Source organism: Micropterus salmoides, unplaced genomic scaffold (genome assembly GCF_014851395.1).
Source record: "Micropterus salmoides isolate LMB-PRFRI ecotype aquatic unplaced genomic scaffold, ASM1485139v1 Ms_hic_scaffold_11, whole genome shotgun sequence".
Lineage (NCBI taxonomy): Eukaryota > Metazoa > Chordata > Actinopteri > Centrarchiformes > Centrarchidae > Micropterus > Micropterus salmoides.
Window position 1 is genome coordinate 7817986 of NW_024040152.1, and position 15170 is coordinate 7833155.

At 39.5% G+C, this 15170-nt stretch overlaps 1 protein-coding gene across 1 annotated transcript in view; it reads left to right on the plus strand.

Annotated features, from left to right (window-relative positions):
* Positions 1-15170, plus strand: part of syngap1b (synaptic Ras GTPase activating protein 1b) — a 145299-nt gene that overhangs the window by 66700 nt on the left and 63429 nt on the right. The window lies entirely within an intron of this gene.

The following is a 15170-nucleotide window of genomic DNA, read 5'->3' on the forward strand; positions in this document are numbered from 1 at the left end:
GAGTCTACGTGACAGGCGCTGTTAGAAGAACAGCGTTAACAGGTCTTTAAGGGCAGTGTCAGTGTGTGTTCATAGCGAGTGAGTGAATGAGAGAGAGAGCGTTAGAAAGTGACGGTAAAGGTGAGCGATTAAGTTGTCAGTTTGGCAGTAAATGTACATGTAGCTCACAGTGTGTCCGTTAATAAAAGTCTGTTGTTTTCCCAACTTTTACAACTTTGATCTTTCCCTAGTTTCAGTCCTATTGGTAATTGCTGAGATCTGGGAATGTGTTGACATTGGCTAAAAGTCAAGGAAGTCAGACTGGGCAAGAAACGTGAGCATGTAAGACAACAAATCTATTTGAAAGAAAAAAGGCAATATATTTTGCCCGAACTTAATGGAGGACTTTGACTTTACTTTCGGTTTTAGATTCAAAGTCATTTAAAAAATCGGTTTAGTTTTGTTTACAACCTGTCAGAACTTCTAACTGCTTGTGTTTCTGTTCTTGTCACACTTCATTGTTGTAATAAATCAGAATTAGCTAATGTAGAGTTACCAAACACAGTATTCTTACAATTCTTCAATGTCTTCATGACACTTCCAGTTATGTTGACGTAGACATACATTAAATCATACACAGAAAGACGGACGGTCATGTCTGCACGCCAAATCAAACCACATCAGCTCATTTCTCAATTGTTGGAGTCTTTTTGTGTAGATTTGGCACATCGGCATATATTCTTCTGGGAAATAAACCACTTCATGCAACTGTTTCATAAGTTTATACTCCCCCAGCAATGAAACTGGTTAGCATCAAACACTCAGCAGTATCACCTCCAGACAAGATTGCAGTCGTTTTCTCACTGCGGTTTTCTTCTTTTTCAGTTTTAGCTGAGTGCATCTGTTCGGTGACACCCTGCCTCACACTGAGTTACAAACATTCACACCTGGCAGATGTCCAGAACAACCAGAGCTTACTATTGGGCTCTTCAGGCAGAGTTTTGGGGTGAAGTGGTATGTTCAGGCTCATCTCAGTAGTAGCTGCAGGTGGGAGCATCTCTCATTCACTGCTGTACATTTTACCTAAGTTTTCTAGCTTTTCCACAAATTCACACCTATAAAGCGCGTGTTTGCATATTATTAGTTAGAGATCTAAGACGTGCTTTGCATAAAAAAAACATGAACAGGTCTAAAATGTGTATCGACTGATGCTGGATATGCATATTACCAACATTAGCAACCATGTTAACATGTTCACTATATTTTTAATCAGAATATCTATAATGTTCCTCATCAAATGCCTAATGCAACACCCATCTGCTTTCAAAATATTAAACTAAACAAACAATTTTTTATATACTTTAAATCTTCAATTAATAGCCGAGTCCCAAATAGCCGCCTATCCCGTTTACTGGCCTGGTGTGGGAACACATTTTTGCAAATAAACGCCTGCCTCAATTTAACTCCTGGTCTAGTTTTTATAGAAGTTCTTTGGATGTATAAAACCTCTTAAACCCCACGGGGTTGCCTGCTTTAGTGGCTTCTAAGCTGCTTAAATTGTAAATACAAATATTAATGTTTAAATGTATTATCAATATGTCCGTATGGACATGTTACACATCGTTAGATCGGTTAGATTCTCCACAATTCAATAGTTCAGTTCATTTAAGGGAAACAACAAGCCCCAAAGTCTAATTCTTATAGATTTACCGGTGTAACCTGCCTGGTACAAGAGAGGAAAGGAAAAAAATTATGACTGCCGTTACCTTAGAAGTGCTTGTTAAGTCCACTCGTTAAGCCCGAATGTGTCCCTTCCTTGATTATTTATATTCCTTTAGTCTGTAAGGGTCCACACATCAAAAGAATCCAAACGGCTTTTCATAAAAATTAATCCAAGTTATGAATCCTGTCATGTGAAGTCCATCGCTCTCTGTCTGCTAACTTCTCTCATCCTGCACCCTGTTGTTGTAGTGATGTTACTTCAAAATAAAAGCGCATTAGCCGTCTGTCGGAGCTAGATCAAATGAATGACGTGTATTTGATATTATTTGATAATCTTAATAATAATAATAATAATAAAGTATTATTCTGTTTGAAATAAATAACTGTTTGATAGTGTTTTCAGTTTTGTGCAAAAGGAATTAAAGGCCTGTCCCATATGGACGCCCAGGCTATTAATCAAAGTTTTATGGTATTTCTCATTTTCGCAACATGAGGGAAAGGTGTTAACTAGTTTGTTCACAGTTCTATAATGTGTGCACCAGACAAAAGTCTGAGCTTAAATTAGTGTACTTGCACTAAAATTACCCAACAAGACAATGGGATATATTTACTAAACTTTCCAACAGGGATGCAACATTTTGTATCACCGCAATTTTTCATATATATATTTTTCATAGGACTGAAGATGTAAATTAGCCCTGTCAGAGTTTCTCTGATTTGGATAAATTACCACTAGGTAAGATCTGATGATGAGCTGTTTTGATGCGTGTTGCATGTCTAGAAAGCAATGGAGTGCAAAAGAAAGTGTTTCTCCTCATGGACCTTAAATGGTGATTGAAGAGCCACAAGAGGAGGGCTATGTATTAGCTAAATAGCCTAATTTCACCAGCTCAACAAAAAGATCCATGATCGAATTAGTTATGAAACTCTTTTATTCCTGTTAAAAGGTAAAAACAATAGCCTAATGTAATGGCCAATGAAACGGCTGACTTAATAAGGAGCTAGCTGAGAACCGTGACTACATGTACCAATCCAACCAATAGCTGTTGAGATATTTAAGTCTGGACCCAAGCAGTAAGTAGAACATTGGCTCTATTGGCTAAAGATGAGAGAGGTCTGCCTTCTTGTGTGAGAAAACCCATCTTGTATGTTTGATGTAGAAAACTGAACACTTGTGCATCAAACATCAGTTTCTGTATACAGTTGATCAGTGTGGTCCAAAATGAACACATTTCAAACAGAGAAGCACTGGAGACTCATCCAGAAAAAATGGTTTTAAAACATAGCTTTCATTTATGTATTTCTGTCCTCTAGCCTCCCCAGGCTCCAAACAAACCAACAACCCTCCATACACAAGCCCAAAGCACTGATTCAAGCTTTAGCTTCCCACCAGCTCTCAGCGATGCATCAGCCACCCAGGTGTGAATTATGAATAGCTTACTAACAGCTGCAATATTAGCACTGTGGTGGTACAAAGAAGTACATCTAGAGATGCACAAGAAAATCAAGGTGCAACAACCTTGACAGAGCTGCTGGCGAGTTGGCAATACATCCGCCTTGACAAAAGAGTAAAAATAGACTTGAGGAAGCTGTAGAAAAATGTCCTGGACAAGGTGATCAGCATTGAGACAGCAGTTACACTCACCTTAGAGATATTGTGAGTAGAGACATCTGTGCCGGCTCTGTGACAGAAAGATACTGTGTAAATGGTGTTACTGTAGATCTTAATTTGGACCATTTTCACAGCAAAGCAATTCAAAAGTTTGAGCCCCCCCCCCCCCCCCCCCCCCCCCCCAATTGGGAAAGACCCCCCCCCCTAAGCTCAGTGTCTATTTTCTCTCTAAACAAATGCATAACTTATCTTAAGGCTCCCCTTAATGGAAGTATACATATATATAAAATTGAACACAATTTAAAAACTGTACAGCTTATTTTAAATGACTAAAAAATTAGATCAACTTGGGTCAAAATGGCTTTGATCAAATAACTTCCTAAACAGAGGACATTTTTAGTTCAGTGAGACTAGGGGCAGCCAGAAGAAATGTTGAGAAAAATAAATTGTGACATTTTGTGTTTTTTGTTAGAGTTACCGTGGGGGGCGTCTTACTCCATGTTACCCCACATAGTGTTCAAAACCTCCAACAATTGCTTATACTGAAAACCAGGTCTAACATTATTTATACATTTATTTTTGTTTGATATTGAAAATTGTTGTCAGCCTGTCATCAAAGGAAACTTTGTTGTTTAATTACAATGCAATAAAGTGATGTAGATGAAATAATTGCACAGCTCAAAGCTTCACTGACGGATGCTGTTGAGGGAGAGTTTTAAATTTAGTAAGTTCTTGTTCAAAAGAAGAACAATGATGGGGGAGGTTACTAGAAGTAAAAGCACTCACACATACATGTACACACACACAACCTGCAGATGTGGTGTATTTTAAAACACTTTAAGCTGGTTTAACATGAATTCCCTTCTGCCTTAAGTTAACTGAACCTAAGTTGACTAGTAGTTCAATGTTTTTTTAACTAGAGAAAACTAGTTTAACTTCAGATGTTAAGCTTAATCAGCTGTGCTGTGTCTCAGTTTGCATCTTCCATACTTACACTTGCTATTTTAAGTGCGTAAGTGTGTTCACACTCACAAAAAGTTGAGTGTGGAACGCTTCTCACACTCAGCTATTGCCATCTTCGCTATAGAGGCAAGGGGAGGCTGTTGCTTTGTTGAACACACTAAGTTAAACGTGTTTTTTGAGGGGGGCTTACCCTGACTAAATATTTTCCTGGTTGACTAGTAGTCGCACTTTTATGATAAAAAAAAAAATATATATATATATATATATCTTAAATATATATTTTCAGAATTAGCTAATAGGACTGATAACTGAGCTAATGCTAAAATTAGCAGCAGAACAGTAAGGGATTCAGAAATTAACAGTTTGTTTGTCAATGGCCCTCGGTAAGGGACTCCTGTGTTACAACAGAAAAAGTCTGTGTTGCAACAATCCCGATACATTCGTCCAGGTGACAAGGTGCAGCTCCCGAATGGAGTTTGACGTTTTATTTTGCATTTTTTTATGCCATTACCAGACTCTTCTCTTCTCTACTCTTCGGTATAGTCGACTATTACAGCCCTAGTTTTTTCACCCCACTTACCGCTATATAATATACTATAGTATAGTACCACTATACTCTTGTCTAGGGATGGGGATCGTTTAATTTTTATTGATATTGATACCCTTATTGAGGCTGCTTAACCATCCGATTCTTCATCGATACCACTATTAATACTTTTACTATTTAGTGATGGTTATTTGGTAAGACCAGACCCAACATGCAGGCATGAGGTAGGCCTGCATGGTATGAGGAAAATATTCAACGTGCGATAACGTATATTGAGATGACATATCACTTGTGATATATAAACATATATTGAAGTGTACATATTAACTGCCTGGTTGTTTTTAATTTAATATTTTAAATACAGCTAAATGTTGTTTCTAGAGCAGCAACATTAATGTTTATAACAGCAAAGTAACTCAATAACTGACATCCCAAGTGAGTGACGTTTAGAAAGAATAACATCAGTGTGTATCAGTCCCTCCTCCTCTCTCGCTGGCTGCAGGTAACGTTACCAGGTAGAAGGAGGAGCGGCTGGTTTGTCTCAGCCAGCAGCTGAGTTTTTAAGACTACAGACCAGTCTGTGCTCCAGACAGACAGCTTTCTAAACATACAGGATGAGATACTGAGGGCACGTTTCCTTACAGACAGGTGTATTGATAAAGTATTGTCTTTTTACTTGCAAAGCTTATATTGCACATACTTACAGTAACAAGCGTAGCTGTCATCAACTAACGTTACAGTAGTTTGGAGCTAACTTCACCCTCACCGCGACGGTGCAGCCTCTTGCTCTGCTGCCGCTGCGAGCGTGCGTGTGTGTGTGTGTGTGTGTGTGTAGGAGCCGACAGACAGCAGGCAAAGACTGCAGCCTGATGATTTTCTTATCAATTGCGTTGCAAAATAAAACCGAATTGATGCTCGAGACTTAACGTTACATCATAGGACCCGCAAGTCTCGATAAGCTTGAACCTTTTGGGTTTTGAGAAATTTTGGAACCGGGTCCTTTTGGAACCGGGTCTCGATCCCCATCCCTACTCTTGTTGGATAGAAGCCATATGTTCATTGGGTTAATTTGGTGGTAAAGCTTTGTCAGATTGCAATTCACCATTAAGAAGAAGAAGCGGTCAAAAATTGCGATCGTCATTTTTGAAATGCAACAGCAGCCGTGTTCGACACTACCCTGTTGAAATTCACACACTAAGCATATAGGTACATAGTGTTTGCAGTGTACTAAATATCTGAATTGAGATAGTCAAAAGACATCAAGTCAGAAGAACTCATGTTTACAAGTTCTAAAATGGTCTGAAAGAAATATTAAGTTGAATTAACTTGAAATTAATAAAACGTACATGAATGACAAAAGATTATTTGATTCCACTAAATTCCTGTATGATGTTTTACAGTGTGAAAGTGGCTTAAGTGGCTGATTTATATGAAAAAGTAATCATGGCTGGGAGGGAATTTTCATTAGGGGAGTTATGTTAGTAACAGATGAGGTATGGGTCATATACATGTCACACTCAGTGTCTCAGACAGATCCAGAAGTAGGGCGACCTCTATCTCCCTGGTAGTAGTTCTTGCTGCTGTTTCTCTTTCTCTCAGTAACCAGACAGCCGCACTGATAGCAGTGTCTGTTACCAAGGAGCCAAGGCTAAGAGAAATGAGATGTTTGGGGTAAGTCTTTATTCTTAAAGGTACTGTCTCCGCTTAGAATGCAATACATGTGCCCTCCAGATCCCAACGTGACTTATACATTATAGTCTAACATCCAGGAGGCTGGCTATACATATTTAGTCCAGTAAAGAATGACCTTGTATGGGATACACTGCAGACTCTATGGCATAGCAAAAGGATAAATATTGTGGACCAAGAGGCAATATTTAGATATTAACAGTTTGTTTGTCAATGCATCCAAAAATGACATATATGAATGGTTCTCAAAACGACATATACTGTGTGACTGTATAAGTACAGTGACCTTAAGTCACGTGATGTAAGACATCCTGAGTTTCCTTCTTCTCCAAATAAGAGTTGACTTGACTCCATCACAATTTTTGTCAGTCGAATTGAAATCTTTGAGTCTGCATTGTCAGGACGACCGGAACACAAATTCAACACTCTTGTTGTTTGATTGGTTCTAACTCTCATACCAGTTTTACATTGAGGCATATTATAAACTCACAGAGTGAGACGTTAATCAGTCGCATCACAAATCATGCCCTACGGTGGTAGTAAATTTGGAAGTGATCTTTTATGAATGAAAAAGTGAATGGGACGAGAGGGAGGAATTAAGAAAGCTGTGTCATGCATTAGCTCAGCTAGAATTTTATATTTTCCTTGCAGGCAAATCAACTGCTCAGATTAATCATTCTTAATCAAAACAGATGTTTGCAGCCTGCAGAGATAGGAATGAACAGCTGGACATAGTAAAGGAAAGTTTACTTCTTTCGGAAAAGAGTTTTCATCTGATAAAAAGCCATGTATGACTACACACATAAAAACAATTTATGCTATTCTGGTGGATCGGCAGACTAATACAAACTGTGTTGCAGAAATTGTCTCCATTGTGTTCCTATATGCTTTTGTCCCATATCCCCACTGTAGCTAAAAGAGTTTTGTGACCTGATTTTTCAATGGACACGCATTGCTTTTATGTACCTGCACCTTGTGTGTGCACTGTGAATTCACAATGTATTGATCAATTACCTTATCAAACTCCGGCAGATAAATTATGATTCTCGTCATATCATCATTCTGGGTCAAATAGAGGTTGTTCATTGCACTTTTAATTATTTAGGAAACACAAAACGTTGCTGGTAGCACCTTTAAACTGATCACCATGTATTTTTCCCTGAGAACAAAAAGGAGGCGGCTGCTAGGTAACACCTGGCCTTTGCTGCTCTATAGACCGTAGCCTAACTCTGCAGAATGAACGGTACAACTGTGAGGTCAATACTAGCGCGGTCTGCCAGAGACATGGTCAACTTCTGATTCCAAAGTAGAAAAACTAAGATTGTCTCTACAAGAGGAGTAGGCACTACAAGAGAATGAGCCCTCTTATTTTCTTAAAATTGTTGGAGAAAAACAAAGTCATGTCCTAAAAAGAGAGGGTGTTAGTGGGCTTTGCAAGATTACAGTAAATTAATGAGAGATAAATATGATCTACAAACATATCTGTTGTGCCGCATGCATCCGTCGCCACTGTGCAGCTCCGGAAGTCAAGTTGATCTCAAGCTTGCCTTCAGATTATCAAAGATAAATGTTATTTTGATTCATCCCTGATTCCAGTGTAACTCGATCCTGATATAATAAATGTCACATTTTCAACAACAGTATGTCGATGCCATTTATTCTTTGTTTGATTTAGGAGTAGATTTAAGGCTTTGCTTTGTCACTGGAAAAATAAAACAATCCCTTTGCAAGTGGCATTCTTTGTGTTCACTATATAACTAATTAAGAAAAAGACACCTCTGTGGAATGAGCTTGATAAAATCTGCAGCTTGCATAAATCAATTGTATCTCAATAACGAATATCTCAAGATCTCTCAATCCCATTGCACCTACTGGTGTGTGATATTAGTCTGCATGTCCCTTTCACTCTCTTCCCTGGTGTGTGTATATATGTGCTACGATTAGTCTTTCCATTTTGTACTCAAAAGCCTTTTAATTGAATATCTGCACACGGGAGTGTAATGCAGCTTAGGAAGAGAAAGACTGGGGAGGAGCTAGAGGAAGAAGAAAAGCAGAAATTAAAAGGGAGAAAGAAAGAGAGAGTGACAATTGTGAGACAGAGAGTAAGAGAGGCAGAGAGGAAGCTGGTGTTGTCAGGCCAACACCAGCTCTGTGTCTCACTGTCACCTCAAGGCTCTGTGTTGTTCTATGCTGATGCAAACAGTCTTCTTCACCCTGGAGTAAGATGTGGCTCTGTGTATGTATGTGTGTGTGTTTGCTCACCCTCTCTTTTCAACACGGAAACCCAAGTTTAGTGCTCATTCCTACAGGCCCCTTTGCTTCTAGTATATCAGCCATATGTACCTACCTGATGTGAAATATTTCCATATGCATCGCCTGTTTGTATCTTCCTTTTCTTCCCTGGCAGTGTTGTGGTGTCAGTGAATACGTTTCCAATACGTATATGTGTGTAGGTGGATGTGACAAAGCCCGCAATATGTTCATGGTGGTGTGCAGGTTTAAAATATGTCGGTGCTTAGAAGCTGTGTGTGTGTGTGTGTGTGTCTTTAAGAAATATCAAATCCAAGAATGTATTGTTTGCGCTTCACACCTCTCAATGAACATTCTTTGTAAGTTTTCTTGGAGCGAACAAACTTCCTAAAAATCTCATTGTCCTTTCACTTTAATGTCATGTGATCAGATAAGATGTTTTATGTTATTTTCTGTCATATATATATAATGTTACAATGGTGGATGTTCATATTACACATGGCAAAAGATTTTTTTTAAATTGTTAAACATATGTGACAGTAATACGTGTGAGCAAAAAGCTCAGGCTTCAGACTGCTCTGAGTACTAAGTTTCCAGCTTATGTGCAGAGCTGGCGTCAGATTGATGGATGTCGTTATAATGTCATCTGATCATGATCTTCTCCAATCACAGCACACCACACAAACTATACACGCTCATTTAGTCTGTGTTAGTCTGTCTCCATTTTTCAACCACTCAGTGCTATACTACTACTATTCTATAGCTGCCATATGCCATCAAGCACACCATCAAGAGGATAAGGCACAGGGATTGACATTAACATTTTTGCTCACTAGTCAATGTGGCCATGTTTGTGTTGTTGGAAAATTACGTTTTATTTGATTAAAGTTGACAATGGCGTGCTAAAATGTACTAATATTATCATTAGCTCTGATAAGGTTGTGTGTAAAGCTCCTTTTTTTGAAAACATGTAATGTACTAAGATAAACACATAAAAGAATAGTTGTATAATTGTATATACTAAAAGTGCTGCATGGTTGTAAAAGATAAAAACTAAACTGACTTTTTTTTTCAGAAACACTGTTTATTTCTAACAGCTGTAAATACTGTACTACAGAGTAGAAACAAAAGCAAAGAATAAATTATTTTTATCTAAGTAAAAATCCACAATTAAGGCAACAGGATTAAAACTTTATGTACTGTAGGCCTCATTTTTGTGCACTTTTGGATTGTTTGTTTTGCGTCTGCATTTCTGGTTATTAGGTGATTCAACATTTCCCTCTATTATATAAATAATAGTAGGTACTAATTACAATGAAAAATAGGCTACATTATTTGTGATTCAAAATAATGGTTGTTGATTAATGAATTAGTGACCCCCACAGATACATGAGTTTACTGCTTCCGTGAGAGCTCAGACCCTCCTTAGGGGAACTGAGCTCCCACTGGCTCCCACGTAAAGCGCCTGTGGTCTGGATTTTCCTGCTATTAAAAAAGATCACTATATCATCACTGCCGCTGGTTAAGTTGATAATTAACTGCAGGCTAAAACAGCCCTCAGTCCGACAGCCAGTCTGCGAGTTTATTTTTCACAGCATCTTGTATACATTGTTGTTGGTCAAGAAAACAGGCTTCACGAATGGACCAATGAGCAAACAGTATGTGCAGGTAGTACTCATGGGAGTTGCAGTGTCGTAGTGTCACATAACAATACATTTGTTATTTAAAATGTCTTTTGACAAGACTACAATTTTTCAACACGCCAAAGTGGCTAGTGGGAGTTACTGTGTTACCCGCCATGGCCGAAATCCACCCGCATTTGTGGGTTGGCGGGTGTTAAATGTCAAGCCCTGATAAGGCAGTATGTGCTCACAGCACTGGGTGTATAATAGGGCTGACCCCAAGTAGATCCGATGCCTCGAATGGCGAATCCCTGTCTCTGCAGTCGAATCTTCGCAATATGGGGGTGCTCAACGTCTGATTTTACATAGAACTACCAGTTTTCTCCCACCAACTTAATATACAGCCTATTACAATAAACATTTCAACATTTAATGCTGTAAATAAGTGTGTAAAAAGAAAAAAACTTTCAATAAATGTTTTTAAAGTGCGTGAATAAATCCAAAATTGTAACCCTAACTCTGGGTCATCAGTACGCATGTGTAGGCATAGCGTGTATGTGTGTGGTGGCAGAAGAGGAACACTTGCTGAAGGGACCTTGGATGTGTCGGCCTCCTTCTCAGGATCCGTGCTCGCTGGTATGACCCAGGATCTGTGAAGAGAGAGTCTGTTGTCTACCATAGGCTACCGGTTGCCAGGAAGGACTTTTCACACTGACTGTGCCAGACATCCCTGTGAGGGATCAGGACAGTCTGGGTGTTTGGGTCTGGCTGAATCAGATCATAACCTTTGTTTTGGTCTTTATAGCTAATTTCCCCCATCATGACAGCTATGTGAGGGGTGAATTTTTATTTAACTCACCTATTTAAATTATATTAAGACCACTTTGAGTGACTGGTCAGTGCCCTCTCGAGTGGGTAGGTGGTTTAGCAACCAAGCTTCATTCAGCCATTTTTGGTTTAGCCAAAGTCAGGCACTGCCAAGATGGCGACGGCTGGACCCACCCACAGTGAGCTTCATAACGGCTCTTCAGAAACCTTTGGTTGATGTCATTGACACTATGTCTATGTTTTATACAGTCTATGGTTATAGCGGCTCACAAGCCCCTCGGCAGGCTTCCAGAAAGTTGGCCAATCCTAGGACAGTGGGCTTTTAGAAAGGTGGGCCTCAAAGAGACAGGAGCTAAAATGGATTGCTTCAGACAGAGGAATAACTGAGAGGCTGCACAAAAGGCCAATATAAGATAAAAAGGGATTTTAAACTGTGAATCATGCAAAGCTACTCTAGTGGAATCCCAGAATAAAAATAGCCTATAGAGCTAGAAATGAGCTTGATATATTGAAGAAACCAATTAATCTAATAGTCTTCCTATTAATCCTCAACTTAGCTAAGTGGCCATAAGTAAGAGCTTGGTTGCGCTCAGGACATGGTCAAGTTTGACTCGCTTTTCTCAAAATACACCCTTATGGCCTCCATGAACTTGTTAACACATTATCATTACAGAAAAAAGAAAGATGGCTAGAACAGCCAGTCAAGCATGCATCAAGTATGACTTTACTGACAGAAACATACAAGTCTTAAGGTTTATTGTGAAAGCAGCAAATAACATTTAAACTGATGATGTCTACACAACCCTCTATGTCAAGTAGAATTATATCACTTCCTTTAGGAACTTGTTTTCTCCATGATAACTTGGAAATATTACTTCCCACTAGGACGTACCTGAGGATCAACTCGGTATTGTTCGATTTGATAGTCAACTCTTCAAATCCTTCCACATCTCCTGGCACAGCAGTAGTTGGCGAGGCATTGATGATTCACAAATTACTTTGCAATAACCGGATTGCAGAAAACAAGAGCTGCAGAGATGTGATTGTGTGGGTGGTCAGTGCACCATTGGCAGGTGGCAGTATTTTAAAGGTTAAAAATGTGGGCTTTTATTTGGAAATGCTATGATTTGAATCTGCAGAATGGCAGTGGAAGAATATGAAATTCAGGGCTAAATAATGAAAAACAGTGACTATTGTTGATGTGATCCTGACGATGGCTAAAACTGGTCCATAACTGCAGACATTTGAAGCAGTGTGTTGCATGTAGCGTGCACAATGTGTGGCATTAAAATACTAACCATATTATCTGCCTGACTATGTCTCAGGTCCGACTGCAGCCAGCAGCATGTCCCTGCAAACTGGACAGCAACAAGAAGCTCCCCTGATGCAAGTGTGGTGGAGTATGGGCAGCCATGATGGAATGTGCACTGAAAACACTGTCTGAAAGACATTTATTTATTTGCCCTTAGCTGTATGGTCTTTCCTGCTCAGCAAAATACTGTCTAACTATGATTGCTGCCTTATCGATTAGAGTGTCCCTACTGGCCTGAAAAAAGTATACCCATGTTCACATGCCAGCCCGTTCCACACTGGCATCCTCTACACCTAATTGTCTCATTGCCTTGGCATTAGGCCCAGTCAGGTGGCAGTATGCACATGTCTAGTCCTGTCGTCCTTGTTCAACCATCCATCATCCCGTCACAAAATACAAGACTTTCTCTGTGGCACTTCTTACAATGCAACACCCGGCCCCATCCCAGCTTTCCGTTTTCTCCTCCAGCTCTTCAGGGGTCTGGCTGTCACAGTGTGTTTCCTGTTACAACTCTTTGGGTTCCTTCCTCTGCTGTCAGCCCGAGCCTCCCGTTATCTATCCATCTGAAACATGGAGGCTGACACAAGTTGGTGTCCGCTCTACGGTGTTCCACTTTAGTTGGAGCTGATAGCACTCGGTCAAGTTTGCACTGACAGGGTAGAGGTGGGGGAGGTCTGGTAGACATGACCTGTGTGAAATCCTTTCCATAATACGTCATATAACTTGTGACGAAAGCACTGGTTTCCTTGGAGTGAGGCTATGCTTGTAAGTAGATAACTATTGTTTGAGAGATTGTCTACAACAAATGATGTATGCCTTTTTCTTGCGGAATTTTTTCAGCCATAGTTTTTTTTCTTCTAGTAAGCAAATATATAATATTTAATTAACCAGGTAGTCTCATTGAGATTAAAATCTCTTTTTCAAGAGTGACCTGCCAAGAGACTATAAACTCTAAACACAAACAATAGAAATAGACAGATACAACTGTCACACACACATATCCAGATAACCAAATTAGTCTAACAAATTAGACTACATCATGGCATTAATATGTGTACTGACCATGCACCAGGGAGTCATAACATCAGCAAGCATAAGTTTGGTCTTTGGGAGCAGAGAGCAAAAATGTCTACAAAAGAGCAAGAGACCTCAAGGCAAATTGTCTCTTATGGTGTGTTCATAATGTTCTGATATTTCCATTTAAATACACAAAAGAGATTGCAGCACCCTGCTGCTCTGAGAGGGCTCAATTCTATACTAAAGAATAATTTTAACAAGATTATGAACCTTTGAACATAGTCGTAATATTTAATTGCTTTAAGTGTAGGTTTAGGTTAAGGAGAGCTCATTTGGTTGCAAAGCAGGGGAAACCTGAAGCAGGGGAAATTTAGAAGTTTAGTTTCTTGTTCGGCAGAGCCAGGCTAGCTATTTATAGCCAGTCTTTATGCTAAGCTAAGCTAACACCTAGTGACTGCAGCTTCATATTTCCCGTACAGACATTAGAGTAACATACATTTTCTCATCTAACTCTCTGCAAAAATGCAAATAATCATATTTCACGTAAACTTTTTATGTATACAGTGCTGTGTCTGTGACTTTTTATCTCAAAACAAGTTATTTTCTAGCGCAGCTGCTCATCATTTGTACTGATGATTCATGGCCATCTAAGCCTTGGAAGGGCTCCAACTGCCAGTCACCTCACATTGTCTATGTGCAGAAAATGCCCATAATAATTCCTTCCACTTTGTTACGCTATGTTTGGCTCAAGAACACTTCAGCAGGGTGGGTGTTTGTCTGCACCTTTGGCTGCTGATCTACGAGCTTCTTGCAGTGTCTTACCATGCACACTGACAACTACAGCAGTGTAAGACAATATGATTATTGCTTATGGGACAGGTTGACTGTATGACTTGCTTACATATGGATTACCTGGGCATGCATTTGTGCAGTAACTGGAGCTCTGTAATCTTCCAAATTAAATGTTGGTTTTAAGCAGATTGCACATGTAGCAACTGAAAATTGCTAGAAAGGAATTTGTCAGAGAATGCTGCAGAGACTCATGTAGCAATGCAGAATAAGAAGAAGAAGAAGCGACAGATGAGAGGGAGAGGACAGAGGGAACAGGCGGAGGAGAGGAAAAGATTACTACCATAGTGCATCAGGCTTAGCTTCACATCCTTAATGGTAACCATGGAAATAATTATAGAGCAGACAGACAGGCTATGTTGGAGAGAGAAAGAATGAGAGCTTCAGAGAGAGAGAAAGAGGGAGGGAGAGGAAAAGACAACGGGAGAGGAGGAGAGAAAGAAAACCGTGGGGGGTAAAGTAGCTGAAATGTTTGTTGGAATCCCTAAACCCTGTCTCTGCAGTCTCTGATGTTTGGAAACTATTTGAAGATGACATGAGCAGGGATGTGGTGGAGGTTAAACCGAGGTAAAGTCAGTTTAACCACCTTTTTACAGTAACTGCAAAACAGAGTTCTTTTTAGCCTCATGTGAATCTCTTCTTTGATATAAAACTACACAGATAGGGCATCTTAAGGTGCAAAAGGCATGAATGAAGATATCCACTACCTGCATGGAAGGTCATATTATTTTTTTATCCATCTTTATATCTTACCAGCGATAAAGGACTCTGGTGCGCTGA